Source organism: Carassius gibelio, chromosome A3 (genome assembly GCF_023724105.1).
Source record: "Carassius gibelio isolate Cgi1373 ecotype wild population from Czech Republic chromosome A3, carGib1.2-hapl.c, whole genome shotgun sequence".
Classification (NCBI taxonomy): domain Eukaryota; kingdom Metazoa; phylum Chordata; class Actinopteri; order Cypriniformes; family Cyprinidae; genus Carassius; species Carassius gibelio.
The window spans coordinates 588,437-612,324 of NC_068373.1; the positions used below are offsets into that span (position 1 = coordinate 588,437).

Here is a 23,888-nt window from a genome sequence, read left to right on the forward strand (position 1 = left end):
GAAGACTATTTAAAGATCAGCCAATCAAATCGCCCATACATTATATAAGTAGGAATGAAAATCCAAAAGCTTACAGCACCTGGTATTCCGAGGCGGTCTCCCATCCAAGCACTAACCAGGCCAATACCTGCTAAGATTAAGAGATCGGGCATTGGCTCTTTTTTTTAAGATTATTATATAATTAGTAATAAATTTCCAATAATATTAGAGCACCTGGTATTCCGAGGCGGTCTCCCATCCAGACACTAAACAGGTCCATGACTGCTAAGATTCAAAGAATGGGCATTGACTCTTTTTTTTTTCAAGATTATTATATAATTTGTGAAAAATTTACAAAAACCTTAGAGCAACTGGTATTACCAGGGGGTCTCCCATCCAATTACTAACCAGGCCCAAACCTGCTTAGCTTCCGAGAGCAGACGAGATCAGGCATAGCCAGGTTGTTACGGTCGCAAGCGAAGGATACTGCAAAGAGAAGACTATTTAAAGATCAGCCAATCAAATCGCCCATACATTATATAAGTAGGAATGAAAATCCAAAAGCTTACAGCACCTGGTATTCCGAGGCGGTCTCCCATCCAAGCACTAACCAGGCCAATACCTGCTAAGATTAAGAGATCGGGCATTGGCTCTTTTTTTTTAAGATTATTATATAATTAGTAATAAATTTCCAATAATATTAGAGCACCTGGTATTCCGAGGCGGTCTCCCATCCAGACACTAAACAGGTCCATGACTGCTAAGATTCAAAGAATGAGCATTGACTCTTTTTTTTTTCAAGATTATTATATAATTTGTGAAAAATTTACAAAAATCTTAGAGCAACTGGTATTACCAGGGGGTCTCCCATCCAATTACTAACCAGGCCCAAACCTGCTTAGCTTCCGAGCTCAGACATGATCTGGCATAGCCAGGGTGGTATGGCCATAAGCAAAGACTGCTGCAAAGAGAGAGCTATTTAAAGATCAGCCAATCTAATCGCCGGTACATTATATAAGTAGGAAAGAAAACCCTAAAGCTTAAAGCACCTGGTATTCCCAGGCGGTCTCCCATCCAAGCACTAACCAGGCCAATACCTGCTAAGATTAAGAGATCGGGCATTGACTCTTTTTTTTTTTTTTTTTTTTTTTTTTTTTTTTAAAGATTATTATATAATTAGTAATGAATTTCCAATAATATTAGAGCACCTGGTTTTCCGAGGCGGTCTCCCATCCAAACACTAAACAGGTCCATAGCTGCTAAGATTCAAAGATTGGGCATTGACTCTTTTTGTTTCAAGATAATTATATAATTAGTACAAATTTCCAAAAATATTACAGCAACTGGTATTCCGAGGCGGTCTCCCATCCAAGCACTAAACAGGTCCATACCTTCTAAGATTCAAAGATTGGGCATTTACTCTTTTTTTTTTTTTTTTTGCAAGATTATTATATAATTTGTGAAAAATTTCCAAAAATCTTAAAGCAACTGGTATTACCAGGGTGTCTCCCATCCAATTACTAACCAGGCCCATACCTGCTAAGATTCAGATATGGGGCATTGACTCCTTTCTTTTTTTCTTGCAAGATTATTATATAATTTGTGAAAAAATTCCAAAAATCTTAAAGCAACTGGTATTACCAGGGGGTCTGCCATCCAATTACTAACCAGGCCGAAACCTGCTTAGTTTCCGAGCTCAGACATGATCTGGCATAGCCAGGGTGGAATGGCCATAAGCGAAGACTGCTGCAAAGAGAGAGCTATTTAAAGATCAGCCAATCTAATCGCCGGTACATTATACAGGACCAAACCTGCTTAGCTTCCGAGAGCAGACGAGATCAGGCATAGCCAGGTTGTTACGGTCGCAAGCGAAGGATACTGCAAAGAGAAGACTATTTTTAGATCAGCCAATCAAATCGCCCATACATTATATAAGTAGGAATGAAAATCCAAAAGCTTACAGCACCTGGTATTCCGAGGCGGTCTCCCATCCAAGCACTAACCAGGCCAATACCTGCTAAGATTAAGAGATCGGGCATTGGCTCTTTTTTTTAAGATTATTATATAATTAGTAATAAATTTCCAATAATATTAGAGCACCTGGTATTCCGAGGCGGTCTCCCATCCAGACACTAAACAGGTCCATGACTGCTAAGATTCAAAGAATGGGCATTGACTCTTTTTTTTTTCAAGATTATTATATAATTTGTGAAAAATTTACAAAAACCTTAGAGCAACTGGTATTACCAGGGGGTCTCCCATCCAATTACTAACCAGGCCCAAACCTGCTTAGCTTCCGAGAGCAGACGAGATCAGGCATAGCCAGGTTGTTACGGTCGCAAGCGAAGGATACTGCAAAGAGAAGACTATTTAAAGATCAGCCAATCAAATCGCCCATACATTATATAAGTAGGAATGAAAATCCAAAAGCTTACAGCACCTGGTATTCCGAGGCGGTCTCCCATCCAAGCACTAACCAGGCCAATACCTGCTAAGATTAAGAGATCGGGCATTGGCTCTTTTTTTTAAGATTATTATATAATTAGTAATAAATTTCCAATAATATTAGAGCACCTGGTATTCCGAGGCGGTCTCCCATCCAGACACTAAACAGGTCCATGACTGCTAAGATTCAAAGAATGGGCATTGACTCTTTTTTTTTTCAAGATTATTATATAATTTGTGAAAAATTTACAAAAATCTTAGAGCAACTGGTATTACCAGGGGGTCTCCCATCCAATTACTAACCAGGCCCAAACCTGCTTAGCTTCCGAGAGCAGACGAGATCAGGCATAGCCAGGTTGTTACGGTCGCAAGCGAAGGATACTGCAAAGAGAAGACTATTTAAAGATCAGCCAATCAAATCGCCCATACATTATATAAGTAGGAATGAAAATCCAAAAGCTTACAGCACCTGGTATTCCGAGGCGGTCTCCCATCCAAGCACTAACCAGGCCAATACCTGCTAAGATTAAGAGATCGGGCATTGGCTCTTTTTTTTTAAGATTATTATATAATTAGTAATACATTTCCAATAATATTAGAGCACCTGGTATTACCAGGGGGTCTCCCATCCAAACACTACACAGGTCAATGACTGCTAAGATTCAAAGAATGGGCATTCACTCTTTTTTTTTTCAAGATTATTATATAATTTGTGAAAAATTTACAAAAATCTTAAAGCAACTGGTATTACCAGGGGGTCTCCCATCCAATTACTAAACAGGTCCATAGCTGCTAAGATTCAAAGATTGGGCATTGACTCTTTTTGTTTCGAGATAATTATATAATTAGTACAAATTTCCAAAAATATTACAGCAACTGGTATTCCGAGGCGGTCTCCCATCCAAGCACTAAACAGGTCCATACCTCCTAAGATTCAAAGATTGGGCATTTACTCTTTTTTTTTTTTTTTTTTGTTGCAAGATTATTATGTAATTAGTAAAAATTGCCAAAAATATTACAGCAACTGGTATTTCCCGGCCGTCTTCCATCCAAGTACTAACCAGGCAAAACCTGCTATTATTCAGAGATCGGGCATTGACTTTTTTTTTTTTTTTCAAGATTATTATATAATTGGTGAAAAATTTCCAAAAATCTTAAAGCAACTGGTATTACCAGGGTGTCTCCCATCCAATTACTAACCAGGCCCATACCTGCTAAGATTCAGATATGGGGCATTGACTCCTTTCTTTTTTTCTTGCAAGATTATTATATAATTTGTGAAAAATTTCCAAAAATCTTAAAGCAACTGGTATTACCAGGGGGTCTGCCATCCAATTACTAACCAGGCCGAAACCTGCTTAGTTTCCGAGCTCAGACATGATCTGGCATAGCCAGGGTGGAATGGCCATAAGCGAAGACTGCTGCAAAGAGAGAGCTATTTAAAGATCAGCCAATCTAATCGCCGGTACATTATACAGGACCAAACCTGCTTAGCTTCCGAGAGCAGACGAGATCAGGCATAGCCAGGTTGTTACGGTCGCAAGCGAAGGATACTGCAAAGAGAAGACTATTTAAAGATCAGCCAATCAAATCGCCCATACATTATATAAGTAGGAATGAAAATCCAAAAGCTTACAGCACATGGTATTCCGAGGCGGTCTCCCATCCAAGCACTAACCAGGCCAATACCTGCTAAGATTAAGAGATCGGCATTGGCTCTTTTTTTTTAAGATTATTATATAATTAGTAATAAATTTCCAATAATATTAGAGCACCTGGTATTACCAGGGGGTCTCCCATCCAAACACTACACAGGTCAATGACTGCTAAGATTCAAAGAATGGGCATTCACTCTTTTTTTTTTCAAGATTATTATATAATTTGTGAAAAATTTACAAAAATCTTAAAGCAACTGGTATTACCAGGGGGTCTCCCATCCAATTACTAACCAGGCCCAAACCTGCTTAGCTTCCGAGCTCAGACATGATCTGGCATAGCCAGGGTGGTATGGCCATAAGCGAAGACTGCTGCAAAGAGAGAGCTATTTAAAGATCAGCCAATCTAATATAAGTAGGAAAGAAAACCCTAAAGCTTAAAGCACCTGGTATTCCCAGGCGGTCTCCCATCCAAGCACTAACCAGGCCAATACCTGCTAAGATTAAGAGATCGGGCATTGACTCTTTTTTTTTTTTTTTTTTTTTTTTTAAAGATTATTATATAATTAGTAATAAATTTCCAATAATATTAGAGCACCTGGTTTTCCGAGGCGGTCTCCCATCCAAACACTAAACAGGTCCATAGCTGCTAAGATTCAAAGATTGGGCATTGACTCTTTTTGTTTCAAGATAATTATATAATTAGTACAAATTTCCAAAAATATTACAGCAACTGGTATTCCGAGGCGGTCTCCCATCCAAGCACTAAACAGGTCCATACCTCCTAAGATTCAAAGATTGGGCATTTACTCTTTTTTTTTTTTTTTTTGTTGCAAGATTATTATGTAATTAGTAAAAATTGCCAAAAATATTACAGCAACTGGTATTTCCCGGCCGTCTTCCATCCAAGTACTAACCAGGCAAAACCTGCTATTATTCAGAGATCGGGCATTGACTTTTTTTTTTTTTTTCAAGATTATTATATAATTGGTGAAAAATTTCCAAAAATCTTAAAGCAACTGGTATTACCAGGGTGTCTCCCATCCAATTACTAACCAGGCCCATACCTGCTAAGATTCAGATATGGGGCATTGACTCCTTTCTTTTTTTCTTGCAAGATTATTATATAATTTGTGAAAAATTTCCAAAAATCTTAAAGCAACTGGTATTACCAGGGGGTCTGCCATCCAATTACTAACCAGGCCGAAACCTGCTTAGTTTCCGAGCTCAGACATGATCTGGCATAGCCAGGGTGGAATGGCCATAAGCGAAGACTGCTGCAAAGAGAGAGCTATTTAAAGATCAGCCAATCTAATCGCCGGTACATTATACAGGACCAAACCTGCTTAGCTTCCGAGAGCAGACGAGATCAGGCATAGCCAGGTTGTTACGGTCGCAAGCGAAGGATACTGCAAAGAGAAGACTATTTAAAGATCAGCCAATCAAATCGCCCATACATTATATAAGTAGGAATGAAAATCCAAAAGCTTACAGCACATGGTATTCCGAGGCGGTCTCCCATCCAAGCACTAACCAGGCCAATACCTGCTAAGATTAAGAGATCGGCATTGGCTCTTTTTTTTTAAGATTATTATATAATTAGTAATAAATTTCCAATAATATTAGAGCACCTGGTATTACCAGGGGGTCTCCCATCCAAACACTACACAGGTCAATGACTGCTAAGATTCAAAGATTGGGCATTCACTCTTTTTTTTTTCAAGATTATTATATAATTTGTGAAAAATTTACAAAAATCTTAAAGCAACTGGTATTACCAGGGGGTCTCCCATCCAACTACTAACCAGGCCCAAACCTGCTTAGCTTCCGAGCTCAGACATGATCTGGCATAGCCAGGGTGGTATAGCCATAAGAGAAGACTGCTGCAAAGAGAGAGCTATTTAAAGATCAGTCAATCTAATCGCCGGTACATTATATAAGTAGGAAAGAAAACCCTAAAGCTTAAAGCACCTGGTATTCCCAGGCGGTCTCCCATCCAAGCACTAACCAGGACAATACCTGCTAAGATTAAGAGATCGGGCATTGACTCTTTTTTTTTTTTTTTTTTTTTTTTAAGATTATTATATAATTAGTAATACATTTCCAATAATATTAGAGCACCTGGTATTCCGAGGCGGTCTCCCATCCAGACACTAAACAGGTCCATGACTGCTAAGATTCAAAGAATGGGCATTGACTCTTTTTTTTTTCAAGATTATTATATAATTTGTGAAAAATTTACAAAAATCTTAGAGCAACTGGTATTACCAGGGGGTCTCCCATCCAATTACTAACCAGGCCCAAACCTGCTTAGCTTCCGAGCTCAGACATGATCTGGCATAGCCAGGGTGGTATGGCCATAAGCGAACACTGCTGCAAAGAGAGAGCTATTTAAAGATCAGCCAATCTAATCGCCGGTACATTATATAAGTAGGAAAGAAAACCCTAAAGCTTAAAGCACCTGGTATTCCCAGGCGGTCTCCCATCCAAGCACTAACCAGGCCAATACCTGCTAAGATTAAGAGATCGGGCTTTGACTCTTTTTTTTTTTTTTTTTTTTTTTAAAGATTATTATATAATTAGTAATGAATTTCCAATAATATTAGAGCACCTGGTTTTCCGAGGCGGTCTCCCATCCAAACACTAAACAGGTCCATAGCTGCTAAGATTCAAAGATTGGGCATTGACTCTTTTTGTTTCAAGATAATTATATAATTAGTACAAATTTCCAAAAATATTACAGCAACTGGTATTCCGAGGCGGTCTCCCATCCAAGCACTAAACAGGTCCATACCTCCTAAGATTCAAAGATTGGGCATTTACTCTTTTTTTTTTTTTTTTTGTTGCAAGATTATTATGTAATTAGTAAAAATTGCCAAAAATATTACAGCAACTGGTATTTCCCGGCCGTCTTCCATCCAAGTACTAACCAGGCAAAACCTGCTATTATTCAGAGATCGGGCATTGACTTTTTTTTTTTTTTTTCAAGATTATTATATAATTTGTGAAAAATTTCCAAAAATCTTAAAGCAACTGGTATTACCAGGGTGTCTCCCATCCAATTACTAACCAGGCCCATACATGCTAAGATTCAGATATGGGGCATTGACTCCTTTCTTTTTTTCTTGCAAGATTATTATATAATTTGTGAAAAATTTCCCAAAATCTTAAAGCAACTGGTATTACCAGGGGGTCTGCCATCCAATTACTAACCAGGCCGAAACCTGCTTAGTTTCCGAGCTCAGACATGATCTGGCATAGCCAGGGTGGAATGGCCATAAGCGAAGACTGCTGCAAAGAGAGAGCTATTTAAAGATCAGCCAATCTAATCGCCGGTACATTATACAGGACCAAACCTGCTTAGCTTCCGAGAGCAGACGAGATCAGGCATAGCCAGGTTGTTACGGTCGCAAGCGAAGGATACTGCAAAGAGAAGACTATTTAAAGATCAGCCAATCAAATCGCCCATACATTATATAAGTAGGAATGAAAATCCAAAAGCTTACAGCACCTGGTATTCCGAGGCGGTCTCCCATCCAAGCACTAACCAGGCCAATACCTGCTAAGATTAAGAGATCGGGCATTGGCTCTTTTTTTTTAAGATTATTATATAATTAGTAATAAATTTCCAATAATATTAGAGCACCTGGTATTACCAGGGGGTCTCCCATCCAAACACTACACAGGTCAATGACTGCTAAGATTCAAAGAATGGGCATTCACTCTTTTTTTTTTCAAGATTATTATATAATTTGTGAAAAATTTACAAAAATCTTAAAGCAACTGGTATTACCAGGGGGTCTCCCATCCAATTACTAACCAGGCCCAAACCTGCTTAGCTTCCGAGCTCAGACATGATCTGGCATAGCCAGGGTGGTATGGCCATAAGCGAAGACTGCTGCAAAGAGAGAGCTATTTAAAGATCAGTCAATCTAATCGCCGGTACATTATATAAGTAGGAAAGAAAACCCTAAAGCTTAAAGCACCTGGTATTCCCAGGCGGTCTCCCATCCAAGCACTAACCAGGCCAATACCTGCTAAGATTAAGAGATCGGGCATTGACTCTTTTTTTTTTTTTTTTTTTTTTAAGATTATTATATAATTAGTAATAAATTTCCAATAATATTAGAGCACCTGGTATTCCGAGGCGGTCTCCCATCCAGACACTAAACAGGTCCATGACTGCTAAGATTCAAAGAATGGGCATTGACTCTTTTTTTTTTCAAGATTATTATATAATTTGTGAAAAATTTACAAAAATCTTAAAGCAACTGGTATTACCAGGGGGTCTCCCATCCAATTACTAACCAGGCCCAAACCTGCTTAGCTTCCGAGCTCAGACATGATCTGGCATAGACAGGGTGGTATGGCCATAAGCGAAGACTGCTGCAAAGAGAGAGCTATTTAAAGATCAGCCAATCTAATATAAGTAGGAAAGAAAACCCTAAAGCTTAAAGCACCTGGTATTCCCAGGCGGTCTCCCATCCAAGCACTAACCAGACCAATACCTGCTAAGATTAAGAGATCGGGCATTGACTCTTTTTTTTTTTTTTTTTTTTTTTTTTTTAAAGATTATTATATAATTAGTAATAAATTTCCAATAATATTAGAGCACCTGGTTTTCCGAGGCGGTCTCCCATCCAAACACTAAACAGGTCCATAGCTGCTAAGATTCAAAGATTGGGCATTGACTCTTTTTGTTTCAAGATAATTATATAATTAGTACAAATTTCCAAAAATATTACAGCAACTGGTATTCCGAGGCGGTCTCCCATCCAAGCACTAAACAGGTCCATACCTCCTAAGATTCAAAGATTGGGCATTTACTCTTTTTTTTTTTTTTTTTTTGTTGCAAGATTATTATGTAATTAGTAAAAATTGCCAAAAATATTACAGCAACTGGTATTTCCCGGCCGTCTTCCATCCAAGTACTAACCAGGCAAAACCTGCTATTATTCAGAGATCGGGCATTGACTTTTTTTTTTTTTTTTCAAGATTATTATATAATTGGTGAAAAATTTCCAAAAATCTTAAAGCAACTGGTATTACCAGGGTGTCTCCCATCCAATTACTAACCAGGCCCATACCTGCTAAGATTCAGATATGGGGCATTGACTCCTTTCTTTTTTTCTTGCAAGATTATTATATAATTTGTGAAAAATTTCCAAAAATCTTAAAGCAACTGGTATTACCAGGGGGTCTGCCATCCAATTACTAACCAGGCCGAAACCTGCTTAGTTTCCGAGCTCAGACATGATCTGGCATAGCCAGGGTGGAATGGCCATAAGCGAAGACTGCTGCAAAGAGAGAGCTATTTAAAGATCAGCCAATCTAATCGCCGGTACATTATACAGGACCAAACCTGCTTAGCTTCCGAGAGCAGACGAGATCAGGCATAGCCAGGTTGTTACGGTCGCAAGCGAAGGATACTGCAAAGAGAAGACTATTTAAAGATCAGCCAATCAAATCGCCCATACATTATATAAGTAGGAATGAAAATCCAAAAGCTTACAGCACCTGGTATTCCGAGGCGGTCTCCCATCCAAGCACTAACCAGGCCAATACCTGCTAAGATTAAGAGATCGGGCATTGGCTCTTTTTTTTTAAGATTATTATATAATTAGTAATAAATTTCCAATAATATTAGAGCACCTGGTATTACCAGGGGGTCTCCCATCCAAACACTACACAGGTCAATGACTGCTAAGATTCAAAGAATGGGCATTCACTCTTTTTTTTTTCAAGATTATTATATAATTTGTGAAAAATTTACAAAAATCTTAAAGCAACTGGTATTACCAGGGGGTCTCCCATCCAATTACTAACCAGGCCCAAACCTGCTTAGCTTCCGAGCTCAGACATGATCTGGCATAGCCAGGGTGGTATGGCCATAAGCGAAGACTGCTGCAAAGAGAGAGCTATTTAAAGATCAGTCAATCTAATCGCCGGTACATTATATAAGTAGGAAAGAAAACCCTAAAGCTTAAAGCACCTGGTATTCCCAGGCGGTCTCCCATCCAAGCACTAACCAGGCCAATACCTGCTAAGATTAAGAGATCGGGCATTGACTCTTTTTTTTTTTTTTTTTTTTTTAAGATTATTATATAATTAGTAATAAATTTCCAATAATATTAGAGCACCTGGTATTCCGAGGCGGTCTCCCATCCAGACACTAAACAGGTCCATGACTGCTAAGATTCAAAGAATGGGCATTGACTCTTTTTTTTTTCAAGATTATTATATAATTTGTGAAAAATTTACAAAAATCTTAAAGCAACTGGTATTACCAGGGGGTCTCCCATCCAATTACTAACCAGGCCCAAACCTGCTTAGCTTCCGAGCTCAGACATGATCTGGCATAGACAGGGTGGTATGGCCATAAGCGAAGACTGCTGCAAAGAGAGAGCTATTTAAAGATCAGCCAATCTAATATAAGTAGGAAAGAAAACCCTAAAGCTTAAAGCACCTGGTATTCCCAGGCGGTCTCCCATCCAAGCACTAACCAGACCAATACCTGCTAAGATTAAGAGATCGGGCATTGACTCTTTTTTTTTTTTTTTTTTTTTTTTTTTTAAAGATTATTATATAATTAGTAATAAATTTCCAATAATATTAGAGCACCTGGTTTTCCGAGGCGGTCTCCCATCCAAACACTAAACAGGTCCATAGCTGCTAAGATTCAAAGATTGGGCATTGACTCTTTTTGTTTCAAGATAATTATATAATTAGTACAAATTTCCAAAAATATTACAGCAACTGGTATTCCGAGGCGGTCTCCCATCCAAGCACTAAACAGGTCCATACCTCCTAAGATTCAAAGATTGGGCATTTACTCTTTTTTTTTTTTTTTTTTTGTTGCAAGATTATTATGTAATTAGTAAAAATTGCCAAAAATATTACAGCAACTGGTATTTCCCGGCCGTCTTCCATCCAAGTACTAACCAGGCAAAACCTGCTATTATTCAGAGATCGGGCATTGACTTTTTTTTTTTTTTTTCAAGATTATTATATAATTGGTGAAAAATTTCCAAAAATCTTAAAGCAACTGGTATTACCAGGGTGTCTCCCATCCAATTACTAACCAGGCCCATACCTGCTAAGATTCAGATATGGGGCATTGACTCCTTTCTTTTTTTCTTGCAAGATTATTATATAATTTGTGAAAAATTTCCAAAAATCTTAAAGCAACTGGTATTACCAGGGGGTCTGCCATCCAATTACTAACCAGGCCGAAACCTGCTTAGTTTCCGAGCTCAGACATGATCTGGCATAGCCAGGGTGGAATGGCCATAAGCGAAGACTGCTGCAAAGAGAGAGCTATTTAAAGATCAGCCAATCTAATCGCCGGTACATTATACAGGACCAAACCTGCTTAGCTTCCGAGAGCAGACGAGATCAGGCATAGCCAGGTTGTTACGGTCGCAAGCGAAGGATACTGCAAAGAGAAGACTATTTAAAGATCAGCCAATCAAATCGCCCATACATTATATAAGTAGGAATGAAAATCCAAAAGCTTACAGCACATGGTATTCCGAGGCGGTCTCCCATCCAAGCACTAACCAGGCCAATACCTGCTAAGATTAAGAGATCGGCATTGGCTCTTTTTTTTTAAGATTATTATATAATTAGTAATAAATTTCCAATAATATTAGAGCACCTGGTATTACCAGGGGGTCTCCCATCCAAACACTACACAGGTCAATGACTGCTAAGATTCAAAGATTGGGCATTCACTCTTTTTTTTTTCAAGATTATTATATAATTTGTGAAAAATTTACAAAAATCTTAGAGCAACTGGTATTACCAGGGGGTCTCCCATCCAATTACTAACCAGGCCCAAACCTGCTTAGCTTCCGAGCTCAGACATGATCTGGCATAGCCAGGGTGGTATGGCCATAAGCGAACACTGCTGCAAAGAGAGAGCTATTTAAAGATCAGCCAATCTAATCGCCGGTACATTATATAAGTAGGAAAGAAAACCCTAAAGCTTAAAGCACCTGGTATTCCCAGGCGGTCTCCCATCCAAGCACTAACCAGGCCAATACCTGCTAAGATTAAGAGATCGGGCATTGACTCTTTTTTTTTTTTTTTTTTTTTAAAGATTATTATATAATTAGTAATGAATTTCCAATAATATTAGAGCACCTGGTTTTCCGAGGCGGTCTCCCATCCAAACACTAAACAGGTCCATAGCTGCTAAGATTCAAAGATTGGGCATTGACTCTTTTTGTTTCAAGATAATTATATAATTAGTACAAATTTCCAAAAATATTACAGCAACTGGTATTCCGAGGCGGTCTCCCATCCAAGCACTAAACAGGTCCATACCTCCTAAGATTCAAAGATTGGGCATTTACTCTTTTTTTTTTTTTTTTTTTTGTTGCAAGATTATTATGTAATTAGTAAAAATTGCCAAAAATATTACAGCAACTGGTATTTCCCGGCCGTCTTCCATCCAAGTACTAACCAGGCAAAACCTGCTATTATTCAGAGATCGGGCATTGACTTTTTTTTTTTTTTTTCAAGATTATTATATAATTGGTGAAAAATTTCCAAAAATCTTAAAGCAACTGGTATTACCAGGGTGTCTCCCATCCAATTACTAACCAGGCCCATACCTGCTAAGATTCAGATATGGGGCATTGACTCCTTTCTTTTTTTCTTGCAAGATTATTATATAATTTGTGAAAAATTTCCAAAAATCTTAAAGCAACTGGTATTACCAGGGGGTCTGCCATCCAATTACTAACCAGGCCGAAACCTGCTTAGTTTCCGAGCTCAGACATGATCTGGCATAGCCAGGGTGGAATGGCCATAAGCGAAGACTGCTGCAAAGAGAGAGCTATTTAAAGATCAGCCAATCTAATCGCCGGTACATTATACAGGACCAAACCTGCTTAGCTTCCGAGAGCAGACGAGATCAGGCATAGCCAGGTTGTTACGGTCGCAAGCGAAGGATACTGCAAAGAGAAGACTATTTAAAGATCAGCCAATCAAATCGCCCATACATTATATAAGTAGGAATGAAAATCCAAAAGCTTACAGCACCTGGTATTCCGAGGCGGTCTCCCATCCAAGCACTAACCAGGCCAATACCTGCTAAGATTAAGAGATCGGGCATTGGCTCTTTTTTTTTAAGATTATTATATAATTAGTAATAAATTTCCAATAATATTAGAGCACCTGGTATTACCAGGGGGTCTCCCATCCAAACACTACACAGGTCAATGACTGCTAAGATTCAAAGAATGGGCATTCACTCTTTTTTTTTTCAAGATTATTATATAATTTGTGAAAAATTTACAAAAATCTTAAAGCAACTGGTATTACCAGGGGGTCTCCCATCCAATTACTAACCAGGCCCAAACCTGCTTAGCTTCCGAGCTCAGACATGATCTGGCATAGCCAGGGTGGTATGGCCATAAGCGAAGACTGCTGCAAAGAGAGAGCTATTTAAAGATCAGTCAATCTAATCGCCGGTACATTATATAAGTAGGAAAGAAAACCCTAAAGCTTAAAGCACCTGGTATTCCCAGGCGGTCTCCCATCCAAGCACTAACCAGGCCAATACCTGCTAAGATTAAGAGATCGGGCATTGACTCTTTTTTTTTTTTTTTTTTTTTTAAGATTATTATATAATTAGTAATAAATTTCCAATAATATTAGAGCACCTGGTATTCCGAGGCGGTCTCCCATCCAGACACTAAACAGGTCCATGACTGCTAAGATTCAAAGAATGGGCATTGACTCTTTTTTTTTTCAAGATTATTATATAATTTGTGAAAAATTTAAAAAAATCTTAAAGCAACTGGTATTACCAGGGGGTCTCCCATCCAATTACTAACCAGGCCCAAACCTGCTTAGCTTCCGAGCTCAGACATGATCTGGCATAGACAGGGTGGTATGGCCATAAGCGAAGACTGCTGCAAAGAGAGAGCTATTTAAAGATCAGCCAATCTAATATAAGTAGGAAAGAAAACCCTAAAGCTTAAAGCACCTGGTATTCCCAGGCGGTCTCCCATCCAAGCACTAACCAGACCAATACCTGCTAAGATTAAGAGATCGGGCATTGACTCTTTTTTTTTTTTTTTTTTTTTTTTTTTTTAAAGATTATTATATAATTAGTAATAAATTTCCAATAATATTAGAGCACCTGGTTTTCCGAGGCGGTCTCCCATCCAAACACTAAACAGGTCCATAGCTGCTAAGATTCAAAGATTGGGCATTGACTCTTTTTGTTTCAAGATAATTATATAATTAGTACAAATTTCCAAAAATATTACAGCAACTGGTATTCCGAGGCGGTCTCCCATCCAAGCACTAAACAGGTCCATACCTCCTAAGATTCAAAGATTGGGCATTTACTCTTTTTTTTTTTTTTTTTTTGTTGCAAGATTATTATGTAATTAGTAAAAATTGCCAAAAATATTACAGCAACTGGTATTTCCCGGCCGTCTTCCATCCAAGTACTAACCAGGCAAAACCTGCTATTATTCAGAGATCGGGCATTGACTTTTTTTTTTTTTTTTCAAGATTATTATATAATTGGTGAAAAATTTCCAAAAATCTTAAAGCAACTGGTATTACCAGGGTGTCTCCCATCCAATTACTAACCAGGCCCATACCTGCTAAGATTCAGATATGGGGCATTGACTCCTTTCTTTTTTTCTTGCAAGATTATTATATAATTTGTGAAAAATTTCCAAAAATCTTAAAGCAACTGGTATTACCAGGGGGTCTGCCATCCAATTACTAACCAGGCCGAAACCTGCTTAGTTTCCGAGCTCAGACATGATCTGGCATAGCCAGGGTGGAATGGCCATAAGCGAAGACTGCTGCAAAGAGAGAGCTATTTAAAGATCAGCCAATCTAATCGCCGGTACATTATACAGGACCAAACCTGCTTAGCTTCCGAGAGCAGACGAGATCAGGCATAGCCAGGTTGTTACGGTCGCAAGCGAAGGATACTGCAAAGAGAAGACTATTTAAAGATCAGCCAATCAAATCGCCCATACATTATATAAGTAGGAATGAAAATCCAAAAGCTTACAGCACATGGTATTCCGAGGCAGTCTCCCATCCAAGCACTAACCAGGCCAATACCTGCTAAGATTAAGAGATCGGCATTGGCTCTTTTTTTTTAAGATTATTATATAATTAGTAATAAATTTCCAATAATATTAGAGCACCTGGTATTACCAGGGGGTCTCCCATCCAAACACTACACAGGTCAATGACTGCTAAGATTCAAAGATTGGGCATTCACTCTTTTTTTTTTCAAGATTATTATATAATTTGTGAAAAATTTACAAAAATCTTAGAGCAACTGGTATTACCAGGGGGTCTCCCATCCAATTACTAACCAGGCCCAAACCTGCTTAGCTTCCGAGCTCAGACATGATCTGGCATAGCCAGGGTGGTATGGCCATAAGCGAACACTGCTGCAAAGAGAGAGCTATTTAAAGATCAGCCAATCTAATCGCCGGTACATTATATAAGTAGGAAAGAAAACCCTAAAGCTTAAAGCACCTGGTATTCCCAGGCGGTCTCCCATCCAAGCACTAACCAGGCCAATACCTGCTAAGATTAAGAGATCGGGCATTGACTCTTTTTTTTTTTTTTTTTTTTTTAAAGATTATTATATAATTAGTAATGAATTTCCAATAATATTAGAGCACCTGGTTTTCCGAGGCGGTCTCCCATCCAAACACTAAACAGGTCCATAGCTGCTAAGATTCAAAGATTGGGCATTGACTCTTTTTGTTTCAAGATAATTATATAATTAGTACAAATTTCCAAAAATATTACAGCAACTGGTATTCCGAGGCGGTCTCCCATCCAAGCACTAAACAGGTCCATACCTCCTAAGATTCAAAGATTGGGCATTTACTCTTTTTTTTTTTTTTGTTGTTGCAAGATTATTATGTAATTAGTAAAAATTGCCAAAAATATTACAGCAACTGGTATTTCCCGGCCGTCTTCCATCCAAGTACTAACCAGGCAAAACCTGCTATTATTCAGAGATCGGGCATTGACTTTTTTTTTTTTTTTCAAGATTATTATATAATTTGTGAAAAATTTCCAAAAATCTTAAAGCAACTGGTATTACCAGGGTGTCTCCCATCCAATTACTAACCAGGCCCATACATGCTAAGATTCAGATATGGGGCATTGACTCCTTTCTTTTTTTCTTGCAAGATTATTATATAATTTGTGAAAAATTTCCCAAAATCTTAAAGCAACTGGTATTACCAGGGGGTCTGCCATCCAATTACTAACCAGGCCGAAACCTGCTTAGTTTCCGAGCTCAGACATGATCTGGCATAGCCAGGGTGGAATGGCCATAAGCGAAGACTGCTGCAAAGAGAGAGCTATTTAAAGATCAGCCAATCTAATCGCCGGTACATTATACAGGACCAAACCTGCTTAGCTTCCGAGAGCAGACGAGATCAGGCATAGCCAGGTTGTTACGGTCGCAAGCGAAGGATACTGCAAAGAGAAGACTATTTAAAGATCAGCCAATCAAATCGCCCATACATTATATAAGTAGGAATGAAAATCCAAAAGCTTACAGCACCTGGTATTCCGAGGCGGTCTCCCATCCAAGCACTAACCAGGCCAATACCTGCTAAGATTAAGAGATCGGGCATTGGCTCTTTTTTTTTAAGATTATTATATAATTAGTAATAAATTTCCAATAATATTAGAGCACCTGGTATTACCAGGGGGTCTCCCATCCAAACACTACACAGGTCAATGACTGCTAAGATTCAAAGAATGGGCATTCACTCTTTTTTTTTTCAAGATTATTATATAATTTGTGAAAAATTTACAAAAATCTTAAAGCAACTGGTATTACCAGGGGGTCTCCCATCCAATTACTAACCAGGCCCAAACCTGCTTAGCTTCCGAGCTCAGACATGATCTGGCATAGCCAGGGTGGTATGGCCATAAGCGAAGACTGCTGCAAAGAGAGAGCTATTTAAAGATCAGTCAATCTAATCGCCGGTACATTATATAAGTAGGAAAGAAAACCCTAAAGCTTAAAGCACCTGGTATTCCCAGGCGGTCTCCCATCCAAGCACTAACCAGGCCAATACCTGCTAAGATTAAGAGATCGGGCATTGACTCTTTTTTTTTTTTTTTTTTTTTTAAGATTATTATATAATTAGTAATAAATTTCCAATAATATTAGAGCACCTGGTATTCCGAGGCGGTCTCCCATCCAGACACTAAACAGGTCCATGACTGCTAAGATTCAAAGAATGGGCATTGACTCTTTTTTTTTTCAAGATTATTATTTAATTTGTGAAAAATTTACAAAAATCTTAAAGCAACTGGTATTACCAGGGGGTCTCCCATCCAATTACTAACCAGGCCCAAACCTGCTTAGCTTCCGAGCTCAGACATGATCTGGCATAGACAGGGTGGTATGGCCATAAGCGAAGACTGCTGCAAAGAGAGAGCTATTTAAAGATCAGCCAATCTAATATAAGTAGGAAAGAAAACCCTAAAGCTTAAAGCACCTGGTATTCCCAGGCGGTCTCCCATCCAAGCACTAACCAGGCCAATACCTGCTAAGATTAAGAGATCGGGCATTGACTCTTTTTTTTTTTTTTTTTTTTTTTAAAGATTATTATATAATTAGTAATAAATTTCCAATAATATTAGAGCACCTGGTTTTCCGAGGCGGTCTCCCATCCAAACACTAAACAGGTCCATAGCTGCTAAGATTCAAAGATTGGGCATTGACTCTTTTTGTTTCAAGATAATTATATAATTAGTACAAATTTCCAAAAATATTACAGCAACTGGTATTCCGAGGCGGTCTCCCATCCAAGCACTAAACAGGTCCATACCTCCTAAGATTCAAAGATTGGGCATTTACTCTTTTTTTTTTTTTTTTTTGTTGCAAGATTATTATGTAATTAGTAAAAATTGCCAAAAATATTACAGCAACTGGTATTTCCCGGCCGTCTTCCATCCAAGTACTAACCAGGCAAAACCTGCTATTATTCAGAGATCGGGCATTGACTTTTTTTTTTTTTTTTCAAGATTATTATATAATTGGTGAAAAATTTCCAAAAATCTTAAAGCAACTGGTATTACCAGGGTGTCTCCCATCCAATTACTAACCAGGCCCATACCTGCTAAGATTCAGATATGGGGCATTGACTCCTTTCTTTTTTTCTTGCAAGATTATTATATAATTTGTGAAAAATTTCCAAAAATCTTAAAGCAACTGGTATTACCAGGGGGTCTGCCATCCAATTACTAACCAGGCCGAAACCTGCTTAGTTTCCGAGCTCAGACATGATCTGGCATAGCCAGGGTGGAATGGCCATAAGCGAAGACTGCTGCAAAGAGAGAGCTATTTAAAGGTCAGCCAATCTAATCGCCGGTACATTATACAGGACCAAACCTGCTTAGCTTCCGAGAGCAGACGAGATCAGGCATAGCCAGGTTGTTACGGTCGCAAGCGAAGGATACTGCAAAGAGAAGACTATTTAAAGATCAGCCAATCAAATCGCCCATACATTATATAAGTAGGAATGAAAATCCAAAAGCTTACAGCACATGGTATTCCGAGGCGGTCTCCCATCCAAGCACTAACCAGGCCAATACCTGCTAAGATTAAGAGATCGGCATTGGCTCTTTTTTTTTAAGATTATTATATAATTAGTAATAAATTTCCAATAATATTAGAGCACCTGGTATTACCAGGGGGTCTCCCATCCAAACACTACACAGGTCAATGACTGCTAAGATTCAAAGATTGGGCATTCACTCTTTTTTTTTTCAAGATTATTATATAATTTGTGAAAAATTTACAAAAATCTTAAAGCAACTGGTATTACCAGGGGGTCTCCCATCCAACTACTAACCAGGCCCAAACCTGCTTAGCTTCCGAGCTCAGACATGATCTGGCATAGCCAGGGTGGTATAGCCATAAGCGAAGACTGCTGCAAAGAGAGAGCTATTTAAAGATCAGTCAATCTAATCGCCGGTACATTATATAAGTAGGAAAGAAAACCCTAAAGCTTAAAGCACCTGGTATTCCCAGGCGGTCTCCCATCCAAGCACTAACCAGGCCAATACCTGCTAAGATTAAGAGATCGGGCATTGACTCTTTTTTTTTTTTTTTTTTTTTTAAGATTATTATATAATTAGTAATACATTTCCAATAATATTAGAGCACCTGGTATTCCGAGGCGGTCTCCCATCCAGACACTAAACAGGTCCATGACTGCTAAGATTCAAAGAATGGGCATTGACTCTTTTTTTTTTCAAGATTATTATATAATTTGTGAAAAATTTACAAAAATCTTAAAGCAACTGGTATTACCAGGGGGTCTCCCATCCAATTACTAACCAGGCCCAAACCTGCTTAGCTTCCGAGCTCAGACATGATCTGGCATAGACAGGGTGGTATGGCCATAAGCGAAGACTGCTGCAAAGAGAGAGCTATTTAAAGATCAGCCAATCTAATATAAGTAGGAAAGAAAACCCTAAAGCTTAAAGCACCTGGTATTCCCAGGCGGTCTCCCATCCAAGCACTAACCAGGCCAATACCTGCTAAGATTAAGAGATCGGGCATTGACTCTTTTTTTTTTTTTTTTTTTTTTTTTTTAAAGATTATTATATAATTAGTAATAAATTTCCAATAATATTAGAGCACCTGGTTTTCCGAGGCGGTCTCCCATCCAAACACTAAACAGGTCCATAGCTGCTAAGATTCAAAGATTGGGCATTGACTCTTTTTGTTTCGAGATAATTATATAATTAGTACAAATTTCCAAAAATATTACAGCAACTGGTATTCCGAGGCGGTCTCCCATCCAAGCACTAAACAGGTCCATACCTCCTAAGATTCAAAGATTGGGCATTTACTCTTTTTTTTTTTTTTTTTTTGTTGCAAGATTATTATGTAATTAGTAAAAATTGCCAAAAATATTACAGCAACTGGTATTTCCCGGCCGTCTTCCATCCAAGTACTAACCAGGCAAAACCTGCTATTATTCAGAGATCGGGCATTGACTTTTTTTTTTTTTTTCAAGATTATTATATAATTGGTGAAAAATTTCCAAAAATCTTAAAGCAACTGGTATTACCAGGGTGTCTCCCATCCAATTACTAACCAGGCCCATACCTGCTAAGATTCAGATATGGGGCATTGACTCCTTTCTTTTTTTCTTGCAAGATTATTATATAATTTGTGAAAAATTTCCAAAAATCTTAAAGCAACTGGTATTACCAGGGGGTCTGCCATCCAATTACTAACCAGGCCGAAACCTGCTTAGTTTCCGAGCTCAGACATGATCTGGCATAGCCAGGGTGGAATGGCCATAAGCGAAGACTGCTGCAAAGAGAGAGCTATTTAAAGATCAGCCAATCTAATCGCCGGTACATTATACAGGACCAAACCTGCTTAGCTTCCGAGAGCAGACGAGATCAGGCATAGCCAGGTTGTTACGGTCGCAAGCGAAGGATACTGCAAAGAGAAGACTATTTAAAGATCAGCCAATCAAATCGCCCATACATTATATAAGTAGGAATGAAAATCCAAAAGCTTACAGCACATGGTATTCCGAGGCGGTCTCCCATCCAAGCACTAACCAGGCCAATACCTGCTAAGATTAAGAGATCGGCATTGGCTCTTTTTTTTAAGATTATTATATAATTAGTAATAAATTTCCAATAATATTAGAGCACCTGGTATTACCAGGGGGTCTCCCATCCAAACACTACACAGGTCAATGACTGCTAAGATTCAAAGAATGGGCATTCACTCTTTTTTTTTTCAAGATTATTATATAATTTGTGAAAAATTTACAAAAATCTTAAAGCAACTGGTATTACCAGGGGGTCTCCCATCCAATTACTAACCAGGCCCAAACCTGCTTAGCTTCCGAGCTCAGACATGATCTGGCATAGCCAGGGTGGTATGGCCATAAGCGAAGACTGCTGCAAAGAGAGAGCTATTTAAAGATCAGTCAATCTAATCGCCGGTACATTATATAAGTAGGAAAGAAAACCCTAAAGCTTAAAGCACCTGGTATTCCCAGGCGGTCTCCCATCCAAGCACTAACCAGGCCAATACCTGCTAAGATTAAGAGATCGGGCATTGACTCTTTTTTTTTTTTTTTTTTTTTTAAGATTATTATATAATTAGTAATAAATTTCCAATAATATTAGAGCACCTGGTATTCCGAGGCGGTCTCCCATCCAGACACTAAACAGGTCCATGACTGCTAAGATTCAAAGAATGGGCATTGACTCTTTTTTTTTTCAAGATTATTATATAATTTGTGAAAAATTTACAAAAATCTTAAAGCAACTGGTATTACCAGGGGGTCTCCCATCCAATTACTAACCAGGCCCAAACCTGCTTAGCTTCCGAGCTCAGACATGATCTGGCATAGACAGGGTGGTATGGCCATAAGCGAAGACTGCTGCAAAGAGAGAGCTATTTAAAGATCAGCCAATCTAATATAAGTAGGAAAGAAAACCCTAAAGCTTAAAGCACCTGGTATTCCCAGGCGGTCTCCCATCCAAGCACTAACCAGGCCAATACCTGCTAAGATTAAGAGATCGGGCATTGACTCTTTTTTTTTTTTTTTTTTTTTTTTTAAAGATTATTATATAATTAGTAATAAATTTCCAATAATATTAGAGCACCTGGTTTTCCGAGGCGGTCTCCCATCCAAACACTAAACAGGTCCATAGCTGCTAAGATTCAAAGATTGGGCATTGACTCTTTTTGTTTCAAGATAATTATATAATTAGTACAAATTTCCAAAAATATTACAGCAACTGGTATTCCGAGGCGGTCTCCCATCCAAGCACTAAACAGGTCCATACCTCCTAAGATTCAAAGATTGGGCATTTACTCTTTTTTTTTTTTTTTTTTTGTTGCAAGATTATTATGTAATTAGTAAAAATTGCCAAAAATATTACAGCAACTGGTATTTCCCGGCCGTCTTCCATCCAAGTACTAACCAGGCAAAACCTGCTATTATTCAGAGATCGGGCATTGACTTTTTTTTTTTTTTTCAAGATTATTATATAATTGGTGAAAAATTTCCAAAAATCTTAAAGCAACTGGTATTACCAGGGTGTCTCCCATCCAATTACTAACCAGGCCCATACCTGCTAAGATTCAGATATGGGGCATTGACTCCTTTCTTTTTTTCTTGCAAGATTATTATATAATTTGTGAAAAATTTCCAAAAATCTTAAAGCAACTGGTATTACCAGGGGGTCTGCCATCCAATTACTAACCAGGCCGAAACCTGCTTAGTTTCCGAGCTCAGACATGATCTGGCATAGCCAGGGTGGAATGGCCATAAGCGAAGACTGCTGCAAAGAGAGAGCTATTTAAAGATCAGCCAATCTAATCGCCGGTACATTATACAGGACCAAACCTGCTTAGCTTCCGAGAGCAGACGAGATCAGGCATAGCCAGGTTGTTACGGTCGCAAGCGAAGGATACTGCAAAGAGAAGACTATTTAAAGATCAGCCAATCAAATCGCCCATACATTATATAAGTAGGAATGAAAATCCAAAAGCTTACAGCACATGGTATTCCGAGGCGGTCTCCCATCCAAGCACTAACCAGGCCAATACCTGCTAAGATTAAGAGATCGGCATTGGCTCTTTTTTTTTAAGATTATTATATAATTAGTAATAAATTTCCAATAATATTAGAGCACCTGGTATAACCAGGGGGTCTCCCATCCAAACACTACACAGGTCAATGACTGCTAAGATTCAAAGATTGGGCATTCACTCTTTTTTTTTTCAAGATTATTATATAATTTGTGAAAAATTTACAAAAATCTTAAAGCAACTGGTATTACCAGGGGGTCTCCCATCCAACTACTAACCAGGCCCAAACCTGCTTAGCTTCCGAGCTCAGACATGATCTGGCATAGCCAGGGTGGTATAGCCATAAGCGAAGACTGCTGCAAAGAGAGAGCTATTTAAAGATCAGTCAATCTAATCGCCGGTACATTATATAAGTAGGAAAGAAAACCCTAAAGCTTAAAGCACCTGGTATTCCCAGGCGGTCTCCCATCCAAGCACTAACCAGGCCAATACCTGCTAAGATTAAGAGATCGGGCATTGACTCTTTTTTTTTTTTTTTTTTTTTTAAGATTATTATATAATTAGTAATAAATTTCCAATAATATTAGAGCACCTGGTATTCCGAGGCGGTCTCCCATCCAGACACTAAACAGGTCCATGACTGCTAAGATTCAAAGAATGGGCATTGACTCTTTTTTTTTTCAAGATTATTATATAATTTGTGAAAAATTTACAAAAATCTTAAAGCAACTGGTATTACCAGGGGGTCTCCCATCCAATTACTAACCAGGCCCAAACCTGCTTAGCTTCCGAGCTCAGACATGATATGGCATAGACAGGGTGGTATGGCCATAAGCGAAGACTGCTGCAAAGAGAGAGCTATTTAAAGATCAGCCAATCTAATATAAGTAGGAAAGAAAACCCTAAAGCTTAAAGCACCTGGTATTCCCAGGCGGTCTCCCATCCAAGCACTAACCAGGCCAATACCTGCTAAGATTAAGAGATCGGGCATTGACTCTTTTTTTTTTTTTTTTTTTTTTTTTTTAAAGATTATTATATAATTAGTAATAAATTTCCAATAATATTAGAGCACCTGGTTTTCCGAGGCGGTCTCCCATCCAAACACTAAACAGGTCCATAGCTGCTAAGATTCAAAGATTGGGCATTGACTCTTTTTGTTTCGAGATAATTATATAATTAGTACAAATTTCCAAAAATAT

The 23,888-nt window shown here is 38.4% G+C and overlaps 23 pseudogenes; all 23 read right to left on the minus strand.

Annotated features, from left to right (window-relative positions):
- Positions 1-338: 338 nt before the first annotated feature.
- On the minus strand, positions 339-457 carry LOC127963946 (uncharacterized; annotated as a pseudogene).
- Positions 458-813: 356 nt separating this feature from the next.
- On the minus strand, positions 814-932 carry LOC127958568 (uncharacterized; annotated as a pseudogene).
- A 1,272-nt stretch (positions 933-2,204) lies between these two features.
- LOC127963952 (uncharacterized) lies at positions 2,205-2,323 on the minus strand (annotated as a pseudogene).
- Positions 2,324-2,678: 355 nt separating this feature from the next.
- LOC127963318 (uncharacterized) lies at positions 2,679-2,797 on the minus strand (annotated as a pseudogene).
- Positions 2,798-4,324: 1,527 nt separating this feature from the next.
- Positions 4,325-4,443, minus strand: LOC127965010 (uncharacterized; annotated as a pseudogene).
- Positions 4,444-5,835: 1,392 nt separating this feature from the next.
- LOC127958138 (uncharacterized) lies at positions 5,836-5,954 on the minus strand (annotated as a pseudogene).
- Positions 5,955-6,325: 371 nt separating this feature from the next.
- On the minus strand, positions 6,326-6,444 carry LOC127958583 (uncharacterized; annotated as a pseudogene).
- Positions 6,445-7,850: 1,406 nt separating this feature from the next.
- Positions 7,851-7,969, minus strand: LOC127965014 (uncharacterized; annotated as a pseudogene).
- A 369-nt stretch (positions 7,970-8,338) lies between these two features.
- On the minus strand, positions 8,339-8,457 carry LOC127960213 (uncharacterized; annotated as a pseudogene).
- A 1,399-nt stretch (positions 8,458-9,856) lies between these two features.
- On the minus strand, positions 9,857-9,975 carry LOC127965018 (uncharacterized; annotated as a pseudogene).
- A 369-nt stretch (positions 9,976-10,344) lies between these two features.
- On the minus strand, positions 10,345-10,463 carry LOC127960215 (uncharacterized; annotated as a pseudogene).
- A 1,398-nt stretch (positions 10,464-11,861) lies between these two features.
- On the minus strand, positions 11,862-11,980 carry LOC127958590 (uncharacterized; annotated as a pseudogene).
- Positions 11,981-13,387: 1,407 nt separating this feature from the next.
- LOC127965023 (uncharacterized) lies at positions 13,388-13,506 on the minus strand (annotated as a pseudogene).
- Positions 13,507-13,875: 369 nt separating this feature from the next.
- LOC127960218 (uncharacterized) lies at positions 13,876-13,994 on the minus strand (annotated as a pseudogene).
- A 1,399-nt stretch (positions 13,995-15,393) lies between these two features.
- Positions 15,394-15,512, minus strand: LOC127958595 (uncharacterized; annotated as a pseudogene).
- Positions 15,513-16,916: 1,404 nt separating this feature from the next.
- LOC127965027 (uncharacterized) lies at positions 16,917-17,035 on the minus strand (annotated as a pseudogene).
- A 369-nt stretch (positions 17,036-17,404) lies between these two features.
- Positions 17,405-17,523, minus strand: LOC127960223 (uncharacterized; annotated as a pseudogene).
- Positions 17,524-18,915: 1,392 nt separating this feature from the next.
- LOC127962314 (uncharacterized) lies at positions 18,916-19,034 on the minus strand (annotated as a pseudogene).
- A 369-nt stretch (positions 19,035-19,403) lies between these two features.
- On the minus strand, positions 19,404-19,522 carry LOC127960230 (uncharacterized; annotated as a pseudogene).
- A 1,395-nt stretch (positions 19,523-20,917) lies between these two features.
- Positions 20,918-21,036, minus strand: LOC127965031 (uncharacterized; annotated as a pseudogene).
- A 369-nt stretch (positions 21,037-21,405) lies between these two features.
- Positions 21,406-21,524, minus strand: LOC127960234 (uncharacterized; annotated as a pseudogene).
- Positions 21,525-22,918: 1,394 nt separating this feature from the next.
- On the minus strand, positions 22,919-23,037 carry LOC127962322 (uncharacterized; annotated as a pseudogene).
- Positions 23,038-23,406: 369 nt separating this feature from the next.
- Positions 23,407-23,525, minus strand: LOC127964423 (uncharacterized; annotated as a pseudogene).
- Between the last annotated feature and the right edge of the window lie 363 nt (positions 23,526-23,888).